The sequence below is a fragment of the Ahaetulla prasina genome, chromosome 2 (assembly GCF_028640845.1).
Source record: "Ahaetulla prasina isolate Xishuangbanna chromosome 2, ASM2864084v1, whole genome shotgun sequence".
NCBI classification, from domain to species: Eukaryota; Metazoa; Chordata; class Lepidosauria; order Squamata; family Colubridae; genus Ahaetulla; species Ahaetulla prasina.
In genome coordinates, this window is record NC_080540.1 from 247,683,672 (window position 1) to 247,690,033 (window position 6,362).

The 6,362-nt window shown below is 34.3% G+C and overlaps 1 long non-coding RNA gene across 1 annotated transcript; it reads right to left on the minus strand.

Annotated features, from left to right (window-relative positions):
- Positions 1 to 17: 17 nt before the first annotated feature.
- Positions 18 to 6,154, minus strand: LOC131190197 (uncharacterized). Its single transcript, XR_009153256.1, has 3 exons — positions 6,021 to 6,154; positions 842 to 956; positions 18 to 141 (listed from the first exon to the last, which is right to left on the minus strand). It is a non-coding gene; the product is annotated as an uncharacterized LOC131190197 (long non-coding RNA).
- Between the last annotated feature and the right edge of the window lie 208 nt (positions 6,155 to 6,362).

A 6,362-nucleotide genomic window follows, 5' to 3' on the forward strand; every position in this document is an offset into this window, starting at 1 on the left:
TAAAAAGATATAAAAAATATCAGAAATTCTAATCTTAAAGAGTAACTGACTACATCTGCAGTGCTCTGATGTTTCAATAAGGTGGTTTCTATGTGTTCTTTTTTGATTTTCTGTTTTTTGGGGGAAGTGTCTTTTTTAATTCTGGAAAGAAATATATGAACACATTTTATTTTTTTTAAAGAAAATAAACTTTTTTAAAAAGATAAAATATCCAAATTAAATAAAAATGATTTTGAAATATATCATTACTACACTTCTGTCAGTTGAGCAGGCCTGGCTAGCTGACCACAGTGGAATTTATTCTGAGTATATGTATAGTATATTCATGAATGTACTTGAATCTATCTTTCAAAGGCCACTAATGAATCATTTTTTAAGTCATGTCATTGCCTTCATATTAGGCAGTATTATTTTGTATTCATAACCAAAAAAAATAATTAACATTACAGCATTTGGGTTAAGTAGATTTTAGCATCTTCATAATGAACTTTAAGATCTCCAACACTTTGAGCTGCAGATTTCATCTGCCACACAACATAGAAAATGAAAGAATCTGTCATCCATAGTAGATGGATTTTAATAAGGTGGGTAAAACCATACTCATAGCTTGTTCCTTGAATATTCATTTGAAGAAATAACACATTTGAAATATTTATGTATCCTGGTAACCTTTTTTCTCTCATCATGAAACTACAATAGTAAATAATGAAATGGATATGGTGAAACATGCCATGAACCTAAGGGCTTCACAGAGTTACAAATGCTAGGTTGTTTAGGTCTTGGAGAAGGAAAATGTGAGATTTATTAGAGGGCCATTGGGAAGAAACAATGGAAAATATACCTTGTTTTCAGCCTGCTAAGATTTGGTCCATCACTCCAATTTGCATTAATTGATGCATATCAAGATTGACCAAGCTGTTTACCATTTAAGGTATTTTTAAGCAATACTGTAGGTTCTGGGAGAAAAAGAATGTTGAATTAATTATACCATTTTGCTGAAGATCAGTTTAGAAGAGAAAAAGTAAACAACTTGATGGCAGTGTCTATTATTGGACTTCAAAGTTCTCAATGGGATACAGAATAGATTTATGTTTTATTGTGAGATTACACCATGTGATCTTTTTTTTCCCTTTCTGCTATGCTGGAAGTGACCTGTAAGTTCATATTCATAAATTTGAAAACTGATTATTATGTTCTCAATCAGTTGCATAACACATAAGTCTTTAAAAGTAATCTAAACATTTCTTTATAAAAGGCAAGGTGAAGTATTGTTTCTTTGAATGTTAGGACAAAACTAAATAGCCATATATGGTCATCATTTTTCCTTCATACAATACTTGACACATTCAGAAATCCTCAGTGATGGCTTTGATTCACAAACTATACACTTGCAATGGAAATAAATTTAAAATAATAGACTTTCTGGCTCCAAATAAGAGTTTATAGGAACAGAGGAGGTAAGCCAAATGCTGTCAGAAGGGGATGCTTTATATTTATAATATCTCATAATAAATGGGTAATTTAAGCTTAAAACTATTTTTTTATTATTTTTGATGACAAAGAGATCTAACTTTCTCCACTTGAACCTAGAAAAATAAATCGTGACCTTTTAAACGTTATCTTTATTGCTTAGTTCCTGTGTGTGCTTCAATACCAATAAGCAAAAACATGTCCATCCTGTAAATCAATAGCTTCCCCCAAAGTCTATTATTTTATTGGTTTCTTGATTTGTCTTTGGAAGTAACCACAATATTTGTTTCTTCCATCAGGGCATACATGCATTGAATAGTTAAATCCCTTCTGTCCTCTGCTCCTGTTGGTTTGATTCTAATCCACTTGAAGGAAATCCTGTCTGGTCCAGTCCAGTCACACCATATTTTGCAACAGTTTGCAAGGGATTTAGTCCAGACAGTAGGAAACCAGCAAGAAAAGTTGCAAATCATAGTCATGTGATTGTGGAACTCTGCAATTGGTCATAAAGACTAGTTGCCAAGAGCCTGGCATGCAGTTACATGACTTTGGGGAGGAGCGGTGGTGATTCAGCCGTGTATTACTATTATCCGTCTCATCTTTCCTATTACTTTCTCCTATTGATATCTTATCATTTATGACTTTGTTGTTTGTATCTTATGATTTATGATTGTATCTTATGATTTATGACTTTGTTGTTTGTATGTACACTGAGAGCTTGTGCACCAGAGACAAATTCCTTGTGTATCCAATCACACATGGCCAATAAAGAATATTCTATTCTATTCTATTCTATTCTATTCTATTCTATTCTATTCTAGTCTAGTCTAGTCTAGTCTAGTCTAGTCTAGTCTATTCCATTCCATTCCATTCACAATGGCTGGGAGGTGCTTTACAGGTCACAAAGTACCAGTTCCATGGCCACCATACATATGGTCATTAAGCAACTGGTTCTTAGTTGTGGACAATCTTTATAATGTAGCACTCATGGGAAGAATAGTTCTAAAAGGTATTACAGATTATCATAAGCAGTGACTCAGTTAAAGGGGATTCCTGCTTCTGTGAAGTAGCCATTTAGCTCTTGGGTTTAGCCAGCAACAAACCTAAGAAAAGTATGCCCTAAGGTCTTTTGATAGATAATGAGGATTTAATAAAAGGTGACAATGGGGTAGCCAGGCAGTATGAATAAGTCCTCAGTTTATTTTATCTTCTCAGAGATTTCTCTTTGTAAGCATTTCACAAAATTCAGGCCAGGATTCTTTCCCTTTTTTTGGTTGTGTAAAAAAAAGTGTGATTTCAGTTTTGTTTTGTTTTTTAATGGGAAAAAAACCCCCACAGGATTATTTTTTAGGAAGTGCTGTTTTTTTTAAAAAAAAGGCTTTGACAGCCAAAACTGTCATGTATTTTACCTACACGCACAAAACCAAGATGGAAAATAACTACAATTTTTATTATATCAAATATCTTGTAACATTGTAGCCAGAATAAAACATGCAGAATTTCTAACATTTCATTGTAACAATTACTTTCTTTTGTTGTCAGAAATAATTCTGGGAGTTTTTTTTTTTCTGGGTGTTTCAGGGTTCCAAGATTTTTCACCACAGTGAATCATCATATAAAAGGTGACTATATGCCTTCCTCCTCTGGAAAATATTCTTGGGCTTAATAATCATCATTAAAACTTAGCTTTTTCAGACTAAATAATGAGTCCCTTAGGCATCAACTGAAAGAGCTCTACTTGTTTTATTCATCCCCCAAGGATTATTGCAGGAAGACAGAAGTATCCTGTGTATTCCTGTTTTTTACCTTTGCTAATTTAAGCAGCATGTTAAGTAAGTAAATAAATGGTTTAAGCAATAATTGGACAGATTTATGATGAACAGTTGAGATGGGAGGAGCCATAAGAAGAAATAAATATCTCTTCCCAACAGCAACTGCCCTAATAGAATTTTGAGTAACCTCTGCCTGCTTTTCTAAATAAAAACAACTACTAAACCATTGAAAAATCCAGTGACTCTTTCTTGTGTGTGTGTGTGCTTGTGCGTCCCTTAACTGTAGGTATGATCTGGATGTCCCAATCTGGCAGAGTGTATTTCAGAGTTAAACCCTGGGTAAAGCTATTTTCTTTCCTAAACCACTCTTATTCCCCAGGATTGTCTATTGACAGTAAGTGACATCTACAAATTATGACTCTATGATGCCCACAGTGATCTGGGAATTCTGATGCAACATTTTTTCAGTGGTTTGTGGAAAATGTCAAATGATCTCTATTGTTGCTGAGGATAAAGGTAATATCTAGTTAAGGACTCCATCTTGGGGATTAATTAGCTATTTGAACTCAGAGATATTGCTCTTCTTTTCTGTAGTCCATGAGATCTCTTGGTTAGGCTGAAGATATAATGAGAACTCAGCTAATTAAATGAAATTGGAATATCTTTCCAGTATTTATTTATTTATTTTATGTTGCATAAGCAAACTCGGTGCCCTGGATATTATAGTTATTGGGTGATTTAGAAGTAAATAACTACCATCAACATTAAAGTATTGGGAGAACTGCCTCACTCCTTTAAAACTTGTTTGAAGATAATCTACTCATCTTCAAACACCACCTCCCATCCACATTCATATTTTATATTCTTCTCTAAAAAAAAAAAAGAGAGACGTACTGGTTCCTAAGAAGGATAACTGAAAATACAACAAGCTTTGCAGCCCTTGAAAAGGGAGGAGAGCAAAATAGGGAACTGGGAAGAGTCTGAAACCAGGAAAATGGTTTCTCAGAAGTTCCACAAGGCTGCAGCATTAGAGAAGTAAGTTTTATTATGACTTTAAGCACACTGCAACAGAGCGGGAACTAAACTGATATAGTTCTCAAACACAAGAAATGTTGTTGCGTCACAGAGATGCAAAATTATTTTTGAACTGACAATGTTTGTGGTGAATTGACTACTTTTTATTCTCACTCATATCTACTTGTTGTTTCCTACAGCTAGGACACTCTGCACAGCCAACTGCCAGCATTAGTTTCTTGCTTCTTATGGGATTGCTGTATGAATTTGGAAATAGTTCAGAACTTGTGTGGCCCTATGGTGTTAGCTGTGTTTAAGAGCTCAGCTGACTTAGTTCTCATTCAGTTGCAACATATTTGAAACTACTGTAAGCTGGACTTAGCAATGGCAACAGAAATCAGGAAAGTAAATTTCCTGAGCCAATCATGAAGATACTTATTGTTGTCCAATTTGTGGGTTTGGAAGAGACCTAAATTAATATAAAAACAAAACTCACAGAATTTTGTAACACGGTGAACTTGCTTTATAGCCTACGTATGTCTTCAGTCCCTCCCTATCCCAAATTAAATGAGAACTATTCTAGGGATCATCTGTCCATGTGTCAAGTCAAATTATACTTCTACTGTTCCTTGAGAGATTCAGTGTTAGGATGGCATATGTCCATTCATTTATCCCTTAATATTCATTTCAGCAGTTTTCACTTATTCAGATTCCTCATTATCAGCTATCTCATATCTTCTGCTCCGTCCCAATACTTCCAGCCATTTATTTTGATAGTCATAATATTTGCCTTCAGAATCACCAGAGGCCAACTATCCCCATTACTATTTTAAAAGTTGCACTGCAAGACTTTTCTGTCCCAGCATATATATAGCTGGAGCAATTTCATATTTTCCCATCCCTTTCGGTCTGCGTCTATATTAAATTGTCAAGACACACACACCCCCGCCGCTATAAACAATTGTTTTCTGTTTGGATAGAGTACCATGTACCTAGCTGAAATTACAAGGGCTCTTATTCTTTAATTCTTATATGACAACAGATGATTGTGCCAGAGAACATAGCCACTGAAACATGCTTATATTCACCCTGATTGAGCAGTAATTATTTAATAGTAGGGTGCTTCCCTTGTACTATTTCTTAATCCTCATTTTTATAACTGTGAAATTTCTATTTCATGAGTTTTTCACTAGCCAAGTTGCTAAAGTTTTAAGGGTCAAATAGATAGAGCAATAATAGGAAACATTCCATCCAGTATGATTATGTATAGTAGTCAAAAATTGGTACAGCAAAACAGATTGTATGTAAGCTAATTATAGTTATTATCCGTAGCCAGAGCCATTGCAGCTCATTCTCTGAGAGGTGTTATACCAAACTTTTGGCCAATTAGGAATACTGGAAGCATAAGAAAGTATTTGTTTCTAAGTTTATACGTTCATAAAATTAGACACTTTCATGATAATTTTCCTGTTAATTAGCAAAGCATCTGTGTTTCTGACAGCTTGTTATTTTTCAAAAATATGTCCTGTAACTTGCAACAGCTTAACCAAATAGAATTATATTTAATTATGTCCCAATTTGAATATATACAAATGAAATTTATATATATCAAAAGCAAGCAGGAACCTGAATTTCATGACTCTAAAATCTGGCATTAAACCAACATAACATAATTAACTGTATATCTGTATTATTTTTATACTTCACACAAATGTTTTTGTTCAATAACTAAACAGTAATTTGAACAACAGTAACTGAACTCACCTTCTACTCACAATTGCATTTCTTCACTCCATGTTTGCTGTTGCTTGGTCTTACCTTGAAACCTTTCAGTCTTTAAACTTCTACTTAATGATTCCTCTGAGTACGCTGAAGAATTAACAGAAGCAAAGCACTAGGTCTTAATAAGGCCTATCTTACTTATTTAGTATGTTAGCATCTGATGTTGCTACGGTAATGGACATCCCTTTCTTTGTCTCTAACATGTTGCCTAGCTGCACGTATCAACAAAAGTGAATGCACAAAAGTGAGTTTCGGTGAAGTTGATAGCTCTACAGCTTGTTTGGGAAAGGAAAAAAAAGTGTGAGCAGGACCAGTTTTCAGTGA